Here is an 18834-nt window from a genome sequence, read left to right on the forward strand (position 1 = left end):
ACTCCCTTGAAAAACTCATTTGCTCCCATGGCTTCAACTACCATCTCTATGCAGATGATTCCCAAATCCAAATCTCCAGCCCTTAGAGAAGCAGTGTGGCTCAGTGGAAAGAGCCCGGGCTTTGGAGTCAGAGGTCATGGGTTCAAATCCCTGGTCCACCAATTGTCAGCTGTGTGTCTTTGAGCAGTCACTTAACTTCTCTGTGCCTCAGTTACCTTATCTGTAAAATGGGGATTAAGACTGTGAGCCCCCCAGGGGACAACCTGATCACCTTGTAATGTACCCAGCACTTAGAACAGTGCTTTGCACATAGTAAGCACTTAATAAATGCCATCATCATTATTATTACAGTCTCATAGTTTCTCTTTCCTTCAAGACACCTCTACTTGCATGTCCCACTGACAACTCAAATTTAACGTGTCCAAAACAGAACTCCTTATCTTCCTACCCAAACCCTGTCCTCCCCATGACTTTCCTGTCATTGTAAAGAGCATCACCACCAAACCCTTAACTTCAGTGTCTTTCTCAACCCATCTCTCTCTCTCTCTCTCTCACTCAATCCACATAATCAACCTGTCACCAAATCCTATTTGTTTAACCTTCACAACACTGCTAAAATCTGCCCTTTCCTCTCAATCCAAACTGCTACTGTGTTAATCCAAGCACTTATCCTTTCCCTCCTTGATTACTGCATCAGCCTCTTTGGTAACCTCCATGCCTCCTGTCTCTTCCAACTCTACTCCAAACTTGTTTCTGCTGCCCAGATCATTTTTCTACAAAAATGTTCAGTCCATGTTTCCCCATTCCACAAAAACCTCCAGTAGTTGCCCATATATCTCCTCAACAAGCAGAAACTCTTCACCATTGGCTTTAGAGCACTCACTCCCCTTCCCCCTCCTACCTTACCTCACTGCTTTCCCACTACAACCCAGCCCACTTACTTTGCTCCTCTAATGCCATCCTATTCACTCTACCTAAATATCTTCTATCTCACTGTTGACCACCTCTTCATCACATCCTGCCTCTGGCCTGGATCTTCCTTCCTCTTCATATTTGACAATCACTCTCCCCACATTTGAAGCCTCATTTGAAGCATATCTCCTCCAAGAGGCCTTCCCCAAGTAAGCCCTCATTTCTTCTTCTCCTCCTCCCTCTGCATCACCCTTGCACTAGAATTTGCACCCTTTATTCACCTCTCCCTCAGCCCCAGAGCACATACATATGTCTCCATAATTTATTCATATTAATGTCTGTCTCCCCTTCTAGACTGAAAGCTCATTGTCAGTGGGGAACATATCAACCAACTCTATTACGTTGTACTCTCCCAAGTGTTTATTACAGTGTTCTAAGCACTGAAAGCATTCAATAAAAATGATTGTTTGGAATGCAGAAGAATCAGAAACGTATAGACACATTTCTCCACGAAACACTCATTGGATGGTAACACAAGCCCAGTGTCTGCAGGGATTGTCATTCTTTATTGCTGAATTGTACTTTTCAAGCACTTGGTACAGTGCTCTGCACACAGTAAGTGCTCAATAAATATGAATTGAATGAATGAATGTTAACCCTTCAAATCTTACTTTGTCAAGTTCTGAGATTTCTCCCAATCCAAACCACTAGAAAAATAGCTTGAGACAATGTTTTGACCCTGTCACCCCAGGTTTTCCTTGCATTAAACCATTTAACGTTACATTCAATTTAGCTGGGCAGCATAATTAACCACAGGGTATTCGTCAAGCACTCTCAGTTCCTCACAGGGAAATGATATACAGAGAGGACAAAAAAAATAAAAAACAGAAATGCAAGGAAAGACAGACCAATTTGGAATTGTAAAACTGAAGTGTGACTCACTGAAATGTTATGTCTCCTTCTCCCCACCATGGCTGATTTGGTGGATTTGACCCAGGGATCTGTTGGACTTTCCCGGTGTCTTCCCAGTTTGAGGGAAGCCCAGTGGGTCACAATTGCAGGAGGGCCACTCACCCCACCCCAAGGGATTCCCTTTATGCCACAGGAATGGGGTGAGTCATAAGCGTTGTCCTACAAATGAGCACCCCCTCACCATTCAGCATGAAGATGGCATAATGACCCACCTTTTTTATACCAGTGGGTCAGGAGGGGAGACAACCCCTCACAAGGGGTGCCAGGGCTGAAGCTGGTAGGACGGAACGATGGCAGGTCTCTCTCACCCATTTGCCCTCTCTACACTCCAGACCTCAGGTAACGCTCTCCTCACTGTGGTTCAAAGAGATGATCGGAGTGAAAACACCAAAGGGGCTTAATTTAACAAGCTAGAGAGGAGGTTTCGAGGGGAAAAGACTCCTGAGTAATTATTCATTCATTCAATCATATTTATTGGGCACTTACTGTGTGCAGAACACTGTACTAAGCACTTGGGAAGTACAAGTTGGCAACATATAGAGACGGTCCCTACCCAACAATGGGCTCACAGTCTAGAAGGGGGAGACAGACAACAAAACAAAACAGTGGACAGGACAAACTGAAGTCTGACCAGAACCTCCTAGCCCTACCAATCCACAGATTCTTGTTAGCTAATAAATTTTCCTCTCCTTTCATTCATTTATTCATTCAATTGTATTTACTGAGCACTTTGTGCAGAGCACTGTACTAAGTGTTAGGAAAATACAATTCAGCAATAAAGAGAGACAATCCCTGCCCATACCAAGTTTACAATCTAGGAAACAGACATCAAAACAAGCAAACATGCATCAATACAAGTAAACATAATTATATATACACATCAAAACAAGGAAATAGGCATCAATATCAATAAATAGCATTATAGATATATACATGTGTCCCTTCAGCAGATCTTTCTAGTCTATTCCATTTGCACATTACAGCGCTTCTGCCTCCTTTAGCAAAGCTGAAAAGAGATTTTATTTTTTAACAATAATGATGGCATTTATTAAGTGCTTACTATGTGCAAAGCACTGTTCTAAGCACCAGGATTAATGATTAATTAATGATTAATGATAATCTACTCACAAAATATCATATTTCTGCCTTTCCATTCACACCTTTCTTTCATGAACTCTTTCCCCAAGTCCTCAAGTGATTGATTCTCCCTAATTAATCAGGTGGGCTTGGGCAGACTCACAATTAGCCCACCTTGATAAATTAGTTTGACTAACAGGTTTTATGCTTTTTTTAATGGCATTTGTTAAGGGCTTACTATGTGCCAGGCACTGTATTAAGTGGGATAGATACTAGATAACAGGTTGGACCACAGTTCAAGTCCCACATGGGGCTCACAGCCTTAATCCCCACTTTATAGATGCGATAACTAAGGCACAGAGAAGTTAAGTGACTTGTGACTTTCCAAGGTCACACAGAAGACAAAGTGGCAGAGTTGGGATTAGATCCCTGAACTCCCATGCCCTTTCCACTGGGCTGTTAGCTAAATTGTTTCTTCTGAATAGCTACCTACCTCTTACTTGTGTTAATTGATTATCCCTGGCATGGGTAGCTGATGAGTACTTACTACAGTGCCTGGCATATAATAAGTGCTTAACAGGTACCCAGTTATTAGTAAACCAAAATAAACTCCTTCCTCTCTTTAAAGTGTTAAATGAACTAGCTTGTTATGTGGAGGAAGGTTTTAGCAGCTACACTGACCCCTCTCTTCTTCTATTTATTCAACTAGCATGGAACTCCAGGTACTTCAACCAAGCTTCTGGATTTGGGGGACATTCTGTTTCTGCTCCCCTGTCCCCCATCCTCTCTGAATCAACACACCAGGAATTTAAGTAGAGTCCCATAGGGCAGAGAGGCTCTTGTCAGGTGAACCCTATCTAATAATAATGATGGTATTTGTTAAATTCTTACTACATGCCAGGTAGCGTTCTAAGTGTTGGGATAGATACAAGATAATTAGGTCGAATGTCGTCCCTGTCCCACATAGGGCTCAGAGTCCTAATCCCCGTTTTACAAGATGAGGGAACTGAAGCCCAGAGAAGTGAAGTGACCTACCCAAGTTCACACAGCAAAGTGGTAGAGCTGGGATTAGAACCCATGAACTTCTAACTCCCAGGCCTATGCTCTATCCACCAGACCATTCTGCTTCTCCTACTGTGGGGGCTTGTCGATGTCTGGAGACTCTTGCTGTGGTGGCCAAGGCCTCTCTCCAAGGGAATAGTCCTCCATGGGAGAAGGATAACCTCTGACTATCTTTAACAAGGATGGGATGTCCTCCCTTCAATAACAATTATGACACTGATTAAATGTTTAGTATGTGCTAAGCGCTGGAGTAAGCACAGAGAAGTGAAATGATTTATCCCAGGTCGCACAGCAGACAAGTGGCAGAGCCAGGATTCTAACATTACCCCAATGATCAAGTGCTTAACACAGTGCTCTGCACACAGTAAGCATTCAATAAATATGACTAAATGAAATGAGAGAAATAAGCACTGAAATCTTCCTTAGCGAATTTGGTGGACCTCCCCTGGAATGAATTAGGAAAAGAGGAAACGAGTTTTTCCCCAAACCATTCTGTTGCAGAAGCAAAGTGGAAAAACAGACACTTCTGCAAATGACACTCTTCTGGCCAACTTTCCAATGGATTAGAAAATGCAATTCCAAATGTAGTCAATGAAACAAAAATGAGTGCAGGGTCAAAACATGCAGGCCCTTTAATTAGATCTGATCCACTAGCTCAGCTAGGAGCACACTCAGTGGGCTAGGGAAAGTCCCAGTATTTTTTTCTTCCCCCATATCCTTGTCCCTATCCAGGACTTGTCGGGTGTTCCCGGAGTCAAGAAAAACTCACAGGTCATTGAGGCACTATTCTCGTGGCTTGGGGGCAAGATGCCCAGAGGCACATCCTGCCCTCCAGCGATGTCACAACAGATGCCAACAATCCCCAGGGCTTTGACGTTGGACGCTTAGAGCAGTCCACTTTACCTGCTTAATCCTGAACCTGCCACTTGCCTCGATCTCATCTATCTCGCCGCCGCCCTCTTGCCCACATCCTGCCTCTGGCCTGGAACCCCCTCCCTCCTCATATCCGATGGACAATTTCTCTCCCCAGCTTCAAAGACTTATTGAAGGCACACCTCTTCCAAGAGGCCTTCTCAGACTAAGCCCCACTTTTCCTTTTCTTCAACTCCGTTCTGCGTCACCCTGACTCGCTCCCTTTATTCTTCCTTCCTCCTAGCCCCACAGCACTTATGTACACATCCACAATTGATTTATTTATATTAAATGTCTGTCTCCCCCTCTAGACTGTAAGCTCACTGTGGGCAGGGAATGTGTCTTTTATATTGCTATATTGTACTCTTCCAAGCGCTGAGTACAGAGCTCTGCACATGGTAAGTGCTCGATAAATATGATTAACTATCTGATTTGCCTGTTCTGTGACCTTAAGTCACTCAGTTTCTCTAGGTTTCAATTTCCTCACTGCAAAATGGGAATAAGGTATCTGTTCTCCCTTCCCTGTAGACCTTGAATCCTATGTGGGACAGGAATTGCATCTGATCCGGTCATGCTCTGTCTCCCCCAGGGCTTGGCACATAGTGAGCACTTAAAACATACCACAAATATTATTACTTTCCATGACCCAGTTTCTCCCTCTGTAAAATGTGAACTAGCACTTAAAATGGCATGTACTACCACTTCTGTGAGGGGCAGATGGATAATGCTTTGGAAAGCTTTGAACTTTATCAGGCAAGGCACTAATTGCTCTACACCAAAGAGCACTTGGTTCTGTGGGCAGACTACTGTACTAAGACCTTGGAAGAGTACAATTTATTTTATTGTCATTAAATTGTAAGCTCACTGTACTTCCCAAGCGCTTAGCACAGTGTTCTGCACACAGTAAGCACTCAATAAATACGATTGAATGAATGAATGAGTGCAGAAATTGTTTTCCAAATCTGTTGTACTCCCCCAAGCATTAGAGAAGCAGCGTGGCTTAGAGAAGTAGCGTGGATCAGTGGAAAGGGCCCGGGCTTGGGAGTCAGAGGTCATGAGTTCAAATTCCGACTCTGCCACTTGTCAGCTGTGTGACTTTGGGCAGGTCACTTAACTACTCTGAGCCTCAGTGACCTCATCTGTAAAATGGGGATTAAGACTGTGAGCCCTATGTGGGACAAGCTGATCACCTTGTATCCCCCCCAGCGTTTAGAACAGTGCTTTGCACATAGTAAGCACTAACAAATGCAATCGTTATTATTATTATTATTTAGCAGGGTACACTCCTCACAATAAGTGCTCAATCACTCGATCGATAATATTTATGGAGCACTTATTCTGTGCAGAGCAGTGTACTAAGTGTTTGGGAGAGTACAATATAATAGAGTTGGTAGACACGTTCCCTGCCCACAACAAGCTTGCAGTTTACAGGGAGAGCCCGGTGTTAATATAAATAAATAAATTAAAGATATGTACAAAAGTGCTGTGGGACTGAGGGAGGGGTGAAGAAAGAGTGCCAATCCAGGCATAAGGGCAATGCAGAAAGGAGTGCGAGAGGAGGAAATTAGGAACTTCTTCAGGGAAAGCCCCTTGGAGGAGATGTGCTTTCCATAAATCTTTGAAGGTGGGGAAAGTGATAGGCTGTCGAATATAAAGAGGAAGGGTGTTCCAAGCCAGAGGTGGGATGTGGGCAAGAGGTTGGCCGTGAGATAGATGGGATCGAGGTACTTTGGGCAAGTCACTTAACTTCTCTGTGCCTCAGTTACCTCAGCTGTAAAATGGAGATTAAGACTGGGAGTCCCATGTGGGACAACCTGATTACCTGGTATCTCCCCCAATGCTTAGAGCAGTGCTTGGCACATAGTAAGCACTTAACAAATACCGTACTTAATAATTATCAATAGGTTGGCATAAGAGGAGTGAAGTGTGTGGGCTGCATTGTAGAAGGTAATCAGGAAGGTTAGGTAGGAGGGGGAAAGGTGATTGAATGCTTTAAAGCTGATGGTAAGGAGTTTCAATTTGATGCAGAGGTGGATGGGCAACCATTGGAGGTTCTTGAGGAGTGGGGTAACATGGACTGAATGTTTTTGTAGAAAAATGATCTGGGCAGTGGGGTGGAGTATAGACTGGAATGGGGAGAGACAGGAGCAGGGAGGTCAGCAAGGAGGCTGATGCAATAGTAGAGGAGGGAAAGGATAAATGCTTGGATTAACGTAGTAGCAGTTTGGATGCAGAGGAAAGGGTGGATTTTAGTAATGTTGTGAAGGTTGAATTGACAGGATTTGGTGACAGATTGAATGAGTGGGTTAATAAGCAATTAATAAGTATCACTGATCAATTGATTCAATGATTCCAATAGATGTATGACACAATCCTCTGACCACATCAATACACTTACGTGTGCCTCAGATTGCTGAGTCTCATTCATTCATTAATTCATTCAATCACATTTATTAAGCACTAACTGTATTCAGAGCACTGTAATTAGCTCTTAGCAGAATACAATACAGCAAGTTCTCTTCCTCCCTTCAAAGCCCTACTGAGAGCTCACCTCCTCCAGGAGGCCTTCCCAGACTGGGCCCCCTTTTTCCTCTCCTCCTCCCCATCCCCCCCCACCCTACCTCCTTCCCCTCGCCACAGCACCTGTATCTATGTTTGTACAGATTTATTACTCTATATTACTTGTACATATTTGCTATTCTATTTATTTTGTTAATGATGTGCTTCTAGCTTTATTTCTATTTATTCTGATGACTTGACACATGTCCATATGTTTTGTTTTGTTGTCTGTCTCCCCCTTCTAGACTGTGAGCCCACTGTTGGGTAGGGACCGTCTCTATATGTTGCCAATTTGTACTTCCCAAGTGCTTAGTACAGTGCTCTGTACACAGTAAGCGCTCAATAAATACAATTGAATGAATGAATGAATAAATACAATCGAATGAATGAATGAATAAGCAGACACATTCCCTGCCCACAATGAGCTTACAGTCTAGAGGTAGGGAGACAGACATCAATATAAATAAATAAATTACAGTCTCCACAGGTTTATGGAAAAACAGGACAGCAGAGGAACAGAAATGACAATCACACCAGGCTCATGTCAGACCTTCAAGCATCTTTTCATGTTTCCCTTGTTTGGGACACAAGGTAATGTGGCAGATTAGATGTGGGCATTCTATAAACACCATTGATTGATCCACATGGAAATCACTAATAAACAAATTATTTCCAGCCTGGCTTCTACACTCCTGCACCATTCCCAAAGGAAGAGCAGAGAAGGCTTAGCTGCAAACCAAATGTAGCATATTGGTGGGCCCCAGGATCTACCCCATCCAGGAACCAATATGTTCAGTCCACTTTAGCCACCGCACAATCAGTGACGCATCTTAAAACGCTACTGAGAATACAACCATCACACTCCTCTCTGATCTCCCATCCTTCCTCTCTGATCTCCCATCCTCCTGTCTCTCACCACTTGAGTCTATACTTCATGCTGCTGCCCAGATCATCTCTGTGCAGAAATGCTCTGGACATGTTACTCTCCTCCTCCAAAATCTCCAGTGGCTACCAGTCAACCTACGCATCAGGCAAAAACTCTTCACTTTCAGCTTCAAGGCTGTCCATCACCTCGCCCCCTTCTACCTCACCTCCCTTCTTTCCTTCTACAGCCCAGCCTGCACCCTCCGCTCCTCTGCCACTAACCTCCTCACTGTGCCTCATTCTCGCCTGTCCCACCATCGACCCCTGACCCACGTCCTCCCCCTGGCCTGGAATGCCCTCCCTCTGCCCATCCGCCAAGCTAGCTCTCTTCCTCCCTTCAAAACCCTGCTGAGAGCTCACCTCCTCCAGGAGGCCTTCCCACACTGAGCCCCCTCCTTCCTCTCCCCCTCCCCATCCCCCTTGCCCTACCTCCTTCCCCTCCCCACAGCACCTGTATATATGTTTGTACAGATTTATTACTCTATTTATTTTGCTTGTATATATTTACTATTCTATTTTGTTAATATGTTTTGTTTTGTTGTCTGTCTCCCCCTTCTAGACTGTGAGCCTGTTGTTGGGTAGGGACTGTCTCTATATGTTGCCAACTTGTACTTCCCAAGCACTTAGTACAGTGCTCTGCACACAGTAAGCACTCAATTAGTATGATTGAATGAATGAATGAACTTGAGATTCATAAGAAATTCAAAACAGGAAATTTCCTCATTTGTAGTTACAGAAATATAAGGAGAGGCTGAACTCCATCATCATCAATCGTATTTATTGAGTGCTTACTGTGTGCAGAGCACTGTACTAAGCGCTTGGGAAGTACAAGTTGGCAACATATAGAGACAGTCCCTACCCAACAGTGGGCTCACAGTCTAAAAACTCCAGAGGTGCCTGGTCAGACACCTGCCCTGAATCCATCAATCAATCATTCATATTTATTGAGCACTTACAGTGTGTGGAACACTGCACAAAGTGCTTGGAAAAGTACAGTACAAAAGAGTTGGGAGACACATTCCCTCCCCACGGGCTCACAGTTTAGAGTGGGAGAAGACATTAATATAAATTAATAAATTATGAATATGTACACAAAAGCTGTGGAGCTAAGGGGGGGGCTAGTAAAGGGTCCTTATCAGAGTGAACCAGAAGGGAGGGAGAAAAGAGGAAATGAGAGCTTAGTCAGGGAAGGCCTCTTGGAGGAGATGTGCCTTCAATAGGGCTTTGAAGGTCGGGAGAGTAAATATCTGAAGTTTCTAACATTGCCATGCGCCGGAATCCACAAATGGAGAAACAGACCTAGCATCCCAAGCTATGTTGCTAAGTGACCTGCTCCATTTGCTCCAGCACGGGATTGCTTTCAGGGCCTCCTGAGGCCACTTAGGGCTCAAGTCAAACCCCCATGGTGTTGACAGAGCACGCTAACCTTGGGGTGAGGGATCTTCCTTCCTGGTATCTGGGGACAGAAAATCTGCAGAACTGGTGAAAGACAGGTTCAACAACACTGTAAATGTAAAGGGAACCAACCACTAAGTTGACATTCCAGCTTTCTAGAAAAGCCAGAGGGGCTGTTCAATCAATCAACTGCATTTACTTATTTACTTATTTTTCGTTAAGCACTTAATGTGTGCACCAGGCACTGAACTAAGAGCTGCAGTAGATGCAATCTAGGTGGACGCAGTCAAGGTCTCACATGGGACTCACGGTCTTCTAGACTGTGAGCCCACTGTTGGGTAGGGACCGTCTCTATATGTGGCCAACTTGTACTTCCCAAGCTCTTAGTACAGTGCTCTGCACACAGTAAGCGCTCAATAAATGCGATTGAATGAATGAATGAATGAATCCTCCTCTTACAGATGAGGTAAGGGTGCAGAGAAGTGAAGTGACTTGCCCAGAGGCATACAGCAGACAAGCAGCAGAGCTGGGATTAGAATCTACATCCTTCTGGCTCCCAGGCCTGTGCTCTATCCACTTTGATTTAGGCTCACAGCCTAAAGGGGAGGAAGAACACAGTTATTTAATTCTCACTTCACAGATGAGGAAGTACAAAGAAGTTAAGTGACCTATCCAAGGTCAAACAGCAGGTAAACGGCAGAACCAGGCTAAGAACCCAGGTCCTCTGATTCTCAGTCTGGTTCCTCAGCCCAACATCAGTAATAGTAATAATAATAATGACGATGGTATTTGTTAAGTTCTTTCTATGTGCTAATCCTTTAATAATAATGATAATAATAATAGTATTTATTAAGTGCTTACTATGTACCAAGCACTGTTCTAAGCACTGGGGTAGATACAGGGTAATCAAGTTGTCCCATGTGGGGCTCACACTTTTAATCCCCATTTTACAGGTGAGGAAACTGAGGCATGAAGAAGTTAAGTGACTTGCCTAAGGCCACTCAGCAGACAAATAGTGGAGGCAGGATTAGAACCCACATCCTCTGACTCCCAAGCCCGGGCTCTTTCCACTAAGCCACACTGCTTCTCAACACTACGTTGTGGTCATCTTGGTTGTAAATTAGTTGTATAGGTAAAATTTCTCCTGAACTTCGTAATCATCATCATCATCAATCGTATTTATTGAGCGCTTACTGTGTGCAGAGCACTGTACTAAGCGCTTGGGAAGTACAAGTTGGCAACATATAGAGACAGTCCCTACCCAGCAATGGGCACACAGTCTAAAAGGGGGAGACAGACAACAAAACCAAACATACTAACAAAATAAAATAAATAGAATAGATATGTACAAGTAAAATAAATAAAAAATAAATAGAGTAATAAATATGTACAAACATATATACATATATACAGGTGCTGTGGGGAAGGGAAGGAGGTAAGATGGGGGGATGGAGAGGGGGACGAGGGGGAGAGGAAGGAAGGGGCTCAGTCTGGGAAGGCCTCCTGGAGGAGGTGAGCTCTCAGTAGGGCCTTGAAGGAAGGAAGAGAGCTAGCTTGGCGGATGGGCAGAGGGAGGGCATTCCAGGCCCGGGGGATGATGTGGGCCGGGGGTCGATGGCGGGACAGGCGAGAATGAGGTACGGTGAGGAGATTAGCAGCAGAGGAGCGGAGGGTGCGGGCTGGGCTGGAGAAGAAGAGAAGGGAGGGGAGGTAGGAGGGGGCGAGGGGATGGACAGCCTTGAAGCCCAGGGTGAGGAGTTTCTGCCTGATAACCTGATAACCTGCAGTAATGTGCTGCACCCCTGCTTGCCAGCTCTCTTGTGGCAGCCAACCCCCGAGATGGGACATGACTGGTGGGAACAACCAACCAACCAATGAACCAACCAGTCGTATTTACTGAACACTTACCATGTGTAGAGAACTGAACTAAGCGCTTGGGAGAGTACAGTACAGCAGAGTTAGTAAACATGATTCTGCCTCACAAGAAACTTATAGTCTAGAAGGGGAGACAGATATTACAATAAATTATGGATGATAATAATAATAATGGTATTTTTAAGTGCTTACTATGTACCAAGCACTGTTCTAAGTGCTGGGGTAATAATAACAATAATGGCATTTATTAAGCACTTACTATGTACAAAGCAGTGTTCTAAGCACTGGGGAGTTTACAAGGTGATCAGGTTGTCCCACAGGGGGCTCACAGTCTTAACCCTCATTTTACAGATGAGGTAACTGAGGACCAGAGAAGTTAAGTGGCTTGGCCAGAGTCACACAGCTGACGAGTGGCGGAGTCAATCAATCATATTTACTGAGCGCTTACTGTGTGCAGAGCACTGTACTAAGCACTTGAGAAGGACAAGTTGGCAACATATAGAGACAGTCCCTACCCAACAGTGGGCTCACAGTCTAGAAGTCGGGATTTGAACCCATGACCTCTGACTCCAAAGCCCCTGCTCTTTCCACTGAGCCACGCTCAGTGGTTATCAGGTTGTCCCACAAGGGGCTCACAGTTTTCATCCCCATTTTACAGATGAGGGAACTGAGGCACAGAGAAGTGAAGTGGCTTGCCCAAAATCACACAGGGGACAAGTGGCGGAGCTAGGATTACAACTCACATCCTCTGACTCCCAGCCCAGGCTCTTTCCACTAAGCCGCACTGCTTGTCTTGTGCTTCTCTATGCATAAGTCATAAGGAGTGAAATAGGGGTGAATAACAAGGGCTTAAAGGATACAGATCCAACTGCCTAGGCAACGTAGAAGAGAAAGGGACTCAGAAAATGAGGGCTTAGTCGGGGAAGGCCTCTTGGAGGAGATGTGGTTTTGAGGAGAGTTTTGAAAGTGGGAAGAGTGGTGAGCTGTTGGATATGAAGTGGGAAGGCGTTCCAGGACAGGGGGAGGATCAATCAATCAATCATATTTATTGAGCGCTTACTGTGTGCAGAGCACTGTACTAAGCGCTTGGGAAGTACAAGTTGGCAACACATAGAGTGAGACAGATGAGATCGAATCAAGGTACAGCGAGTAGGTTGGCATTAGAGGAGTCAAGTGAGCACGCTGGATTGTAGTAAAAGATCAACGAGTTCAGGTAGATGGAGGAGAACAAGCCTGCATAAGGCTCTGACCAAGCCACCAGCACGAAAATCAATTCCTCAGTCCTAAGGTCTTCCAGATTGGATGGTGACTTGCTCATGTGTCTGTGAAGGGAGATTCCATCATCCCCACCTCCTCTTGGACTTGATTTTCAAACATTTCCTCTAGTTAGCCAAGCTGCAGCAAAGAGTACAGGCTGCAGTGCTGTAGGCCTACATTATCGCAAATTAAAAGCACTCAAAGACTGCCGTCCCTAAGGACACTAGGAAATTTTGAAGTGGAATGTAATATTCATCTTATAAATTCCCCTAATACCCGTGTTTACAAAATCAGGTCCTGTCTCTGATCTGATGGTGGGTTTTCGACTCTAGCCTGTTTGGAATGTAGTGATTCTAGACAGCAAAGCTGTCCTTTGTGTTATCATCTGCTGACCACTCAATCCCGGTCAGCTCCTCCTCTAGGATGTAAACTCTTTATCAATCAATTAATCAATTTACGGTACTTATTGAGTGCTTAAAGCATGCAGAGCACTGTACTAAGTGCTTTGAAGAGAGTACAATGCAATAGAATTGTAGACAAGATCCCTGCCCACCAGGAGGTGACAGATGAGGGGGGAAACACACATTAAAATAAATTCCAGATGGAGACATACATAAGGGCTGTGGGGCTGGGGTGACAATCAAAGTGCTTCGGGCATTCAGACTAAAGTGGATAGGCGATGCAGAAGGGAGGTTCAATAAGAGAAATGAGGACAGAGAAGAGATATGATTTTAATAGGGCTACAGACAGGAGCAGGATTTAATTCTTAGGAGTCCATGTTTTTTATGGTACTCGTTAAGCACTTCCTATGTGCCAGGCACTGTATTAATCACTGTACTGTAGGCACCGTAGAGAAGCAGCGTGGCTTAGTGGAAAGAGCACAGGGCTGAGAGTCAGATGTCAGGGTTTCTTATCCTGGCCCAGCCACTTGTTTGTTGTGTGACCCTGGGCAAGTCACTTAACTTCTCTGTGCCTCAGTTCCCTCATCTGTAAAATGGGGATTAAGACTGTGAGCCCCATGCGGGACAACCCGATTACCTTGTATCTACCCCAGTTCTTAAAACAGTGCTTGGCACATAGCAAGTGCTTAACAAATACCATCATTATTATTATTAAGCACTGGGGTAGATATAAGCTAATCAGGTTGGACACAGTCCATGTCCCACATAGGGCTTGCAGTCTTAATCCCTATTTTCTAGTCGAGGTCACCAAGGCACAGAGATGTTAAATGTCTTTCCCAAGGTCGACATCAAACAAACAACAGAGCCAGAATGAGAACCCAGGGAATAATAATAATAATCATAGTGGTATTTATTAAGTGCTTACTATGTGCAAAGCACTGTTCTAAGCACTGGGGAGTTTACAAGGTGATCAGGTTGTCCCACGTGGGGCTCACAGTCTTAATCCCCATTTTCCAGATGAGGTAATTGAGGCACAGAGAAGTTAAGTGACTTGCCCAAAGCCACACAGCTGACAAGTGGCAGAGCCGGGATTTGACCCCATGACCTCTGACTCTCAGGCCAGTGCTCTTTTTGCTAGGCTAGGTTTCTTCTCTAATTGTTAGTTGAATCCATCAGCTAATGATGCCTTTTGGGTACCCAAAGCTTAACACCTTACATCTGGACACAGTTTCTCAAGTGTTCTGGTCTTCCACAATAATGGGGAAGAGAGGAAATGATATAAGTAGAGTCACTACCATGATCACAAACTCTGAGAGAGAGAGAGAGAGAGAGAGAGAGAGAGAGAGAGAGAGAGAGAGAGAGAGAGAGAATGTTTGTGTGTGTGTGTGCAGATGAGGGTGTGCAGTTTCTGGCAAACATGGGAGTCATCTGCTACTTAAATGATCTCTGCTAATCAATAAATAAATGTCATAATTATTGAGCATTTAGTGTGTGCAGAGCACTGTTCTAAGAGCTTGAGAGAGTATAGTAAAACAGAGTTGGTAGATGTTCTCTTCCCACAGTGAGCTTACAGTCTAGTGAGGGAGACAGATAGTAATATAAATAAATAAGTTACAGAAATGTACATCAGTGCTGTGGGGCTGCCGAAGGGGCAAATAAAGGGTGCAAATATAAGTGCAAGGTCGACGCAGAAGGAAGTGGGAGAAGAGGAAATGAGGGCTTAGTCGGGGAATTCCACTTGGAGGCAATGTAATTTTAATAAGACTTTCCATTGCTACAGCTAATGGACAATGTCCTGAGTTATATTATAGTAACCTTAGAACCGGTTTCTGGAAATTATTTATTCCCCCAAACCACTGTAGAATTTGCATTCGCTCCTTCAAAATTTATCACTTTTTCCCCTTCTTGGTACCTTCTCTCCACTGCATGAGGGCCAGAGAAGCCAGGTAACCGTCCGCCCCAGATACACTCAGGACCCCGACCCAGAATACAGGGAAAATCAACCTGAAGGGAATAGAAATGAGAGCCTGGTGAGGTCATGTTTATTTTAGGCCAACAGCCTGATCTTTTTTCAGCTAAAGACTGGAATTTCCCATCCACGGGGAGTTCAGGGACAGATGTGGTGAAAGAAAATCTACCTGCTTCTTGAGGGTTTTAGCTGGCAGCCTTGGTAGATTTTGAGAAGGCTACCAAAGCCAAATATTAACAGTGTTGGGCCTGAGTCATTCACTCATTCATTCAATCATATTTATTGAGCGCTTACTGTGTGCAGAGCACTGTACCAAGCGCTTGGGAATTACAAGTTGGTAACATATAGAGACGGTCCCTACCCAACAATGGGCTCACAGTCTAGAAGGGGGAGACAGACAACTAAACAAAACATGTAGACAGGTGTCAAAATTGTCAGAACAAATAGAATTACAGCTATCTGCATATCATTAACAAAATAAATAGTATACTAAATATGTACAAATAAATCTGTGCAAATATATACAAGTGCTGTGGGGAGGGAAAGGAGGTAGGGCGGGGGGATGGGGAGGAGAGAGGAAAAAAGGGGGCTCAGTCTGGGAAGGCCTCCTTGGAAGAGGTGAGCTCTCAGTAGGGCTTTGAAGGGAGGAAGAGAGCTTGCTTGGTGGCTGTGTGGAGGGAGGGCATTCCAGGCCAGGGGAAGGACCTGGGCCGGGGGTCGACGATGGGACAGGCGAGAACGAGGCACAATAAGAAGGTTAGCAGCAGAGGAGCGGAGGGTGAGGGCTGGGTTCATTTTCTGACATCATACCAAGAGTGAGCTGAGGACTTGCTCCAAAGTAATGACCAATACTTCCTCAGGCTGCACTTCCTGGAAAGTTTCTTGAAATGATCCTTCATGGTCCATAAACTGGTCTATTAACATATTCGTTCAGCTTCTGCTCTGAGTGGCTAGTGGAAGATGTTTTTTTTGTTGTTGTTGGCTGGAGTGGTCGCAGGAGAGAATTGTGGGGTTCCGTAAGGAGTCATCTCCAGGATGCTGCTTTTTCCTGGCTTGTTCTGAGGTAAATTCGCCAACAAATTGTCCAGAGCCATTCTATCTTCTCTGAGCTGATCCCCTGACATTACATTTCGCATAAAGCCAACCAGGGTAATAAGTTGGCTACAGGTCATATAAACCACAGTCCTACTCAACTCTTCTAGGAGATTTACAGAGGACATTGGTGGAGTTTCTTCTGCACGGCCACCAATTACATCAAGGAAAGCAGCCATACAATTTTTGTCAAATTTACCCAAGCTTCCCTTTATGCGAGGATCGCCCTCTTCAGAGCCAGTCATTGCCAACTGCTGGAAAAGGCGACCAACCTGCATCAGATTAAATTGGGCCACCTCATTTATTGGTGCATTCAAAATGATTCCATACTACTCTGGTCTGACAACTGCTGGGCTTATGAAACAGGCCAAGAGGAGGTCTGTACACACTCTTCTCACCTCTCCCACTTCTAGCCTATCTACGCAGGAGAGGGTTTTGTATATTTGGCACACAAACCATCTCAAGCTATGTGGAAAGCAGTAGGTGTTCTGTTGGAGGTAACCGATAAATTTGGTCACCAAGGCCACCTGTTTGGACTCACTGGACTCCACCATCTCTTGGATCTTTTGTTTAAGCTTATCTGAGCCTTTCTCTCCAAAGAGGTTTTCCTGTTGGGAAGGTGAAAACCTCTCAGTTAACTTGTTTGAGTCTGTTTCTAGGTGGTCTTCATCTTCAACCAGCAGTTGCATGATTGATTCATGTAGCGCTGCTGTGAGAAAGAGTTTGGCAGAAAAGAGTCCTTCTGAAAAAAGCTTAAATAAAGTGCTGAACGCACAAGTGACTCTTCTCAAAAGCCACCTAGGGTTGTCACTTTCTTTGAGTTCAAATTGAATCAGGTAGCGCAAAACCTGAAGGAGGTAGCTTTCATCTTCCTGCATAATGCAGTTGCCATAGAGGGAGGTAAAACTGGTGTAGATAACACTCTGAGTGCTATCCTGATTCAGTTTTTCTCCAGCAACCAGAGAGGAGGCAATGAGTCACGGATTTTCCCTCAACCTGTTCAAGAACTCCCCATAAGCAGACTCTTGAAATCCCAACTGCTTATATCCATCCTCACCTCCCTTCTCTCCTTCTCCAGCCTGGCCCACACCCTCCGATCCTCTGTCGCTAACCTCCTCACTGTACCTCGTTCTCGCCTGTCCCGTCATCGACCCCCGGCCCACATCCTCTACCTGGCCTGGAATGCCCTCCCTCCACACATCTGCCAAACTAGCTCTCTTCCTGCCTTCAAAGCCCTACTGAGGGCTCACCTCCTCCAGGAGGCCTTCCCAGACTGAACCCCCTTTTTCCTCTCCTCCTCCCCATTCCCCCGCCCTACACCCTTCCCCTGCCCACAGCACCTGTACATATGTTTGAGCAGATTTATCACTCTATTTATTTTACTTGTACATATTTACTATTCTATTTATTTCGTTAATGATGAACATTTAGCTTTAATTCTATTTGTTCTTACGACTTACCTCTACATATGTTTTGTTTTGTTGTCTATCTCCCCCTTTTAGACTGTGAGCTCACTGTTGGGTAGGAGCCGTCTCTATAAGTTGCCAACCTGTACTTCCCAAGGGCTTAGTACAGTGCTCTGCACACAGTAAGTGCTCAATAAATATGATTGAATGAATGAATGAAATCCACAAACTGGTTGTCTTCTAAGATCTTGGCATGTTGACAACATTCAGCGGGGGAAGCTTCAGCACTTGTTATGATAAGCCTGCCCAAGATAATTTGCTGTTCCTTGGCAATCCATGCTGTTCGGTACAATTTTTCAGCAATCTTGAGTACATCTGCATTGAGCCTCTGGGTAAGTTGCTTCTCCAAGTTTACGTAGAGTCGTTCCGCTTGAGTTGATGTTCCAGAGAATGAATGTCCTGCTTCACCAATTTGGGATGTGGAGAAGGCACTCAGGTTGCCCCCCGACAGGATGAGGCATGGGCCAGGGCCAGCAGGAGGGAGCCTCTGCGGTCGGGGAGCCCTCCCGGTTTCCCCTTTGGTCGCCCACCCCTTCACTCGCCTGCCCACCCATCGGCCGCCTCAACCGCGTCCCCAGCTGCTCCTCTCCCTCGGCCCCATCAGCCGCCACAGCAGTGGAACCAAGGTTCTCATGAGAAGGAAGAAGACTGCTTGCCATCTTGGAAAATGTGTCATTTCCCGATCTTTATTTCCCCGTAGTGCAATACCTCTCTCCTTTCCCTCAGAACTTTCCCTCAGAGAAGCATCATGGCCTAAAGGATAGAGCATGGGCCTGGGAATCAGGAGGACCTTGGTTCTAATCCCGGCTCTGACACTTGTCTGCTGTATGACCTTGGGCAAGTCACTTCTTTGTGCCTCATCTGTAAAATGGGGATAAAGACTGTGAGCCCCACGTGGGCCATGGACTATGTCCAACGTATTTGGCTTGTACCCCCACTAGAATTTAGTAGAGTGCCTGGC

The 18834-nt window shown here is 45.0% G+C and overlaps 1 pseudogene; it reads right to left on the bottom strand.

Moving 5' to 3' along the window:
• Positions 1-3662: 3662 nt before the first annotated feature.
• LOC119927061 lies at positions 3663-18532 on the bottom strand (annotated as a pseudogene).
• Positions 18533-18834: the final 302 nt, after the last annotated feature.

This window comes from Tachyglossus aculeatus, chromosome 4, assembly GCF_015852505.1.
Source record: "Tachyglossus aculeatus isolate mTacAcu1 chromosome 4, mTacAcu1.pri, whole genome shotgun sequence".
Taxonomy (NCBI): domain Eukaryota; kingdom Metazoa; phylum Chordata; class Mammalia; order Monotremata; family Tachyglossidae; genus Tachyglossus; species Tachyglossus aculeatus.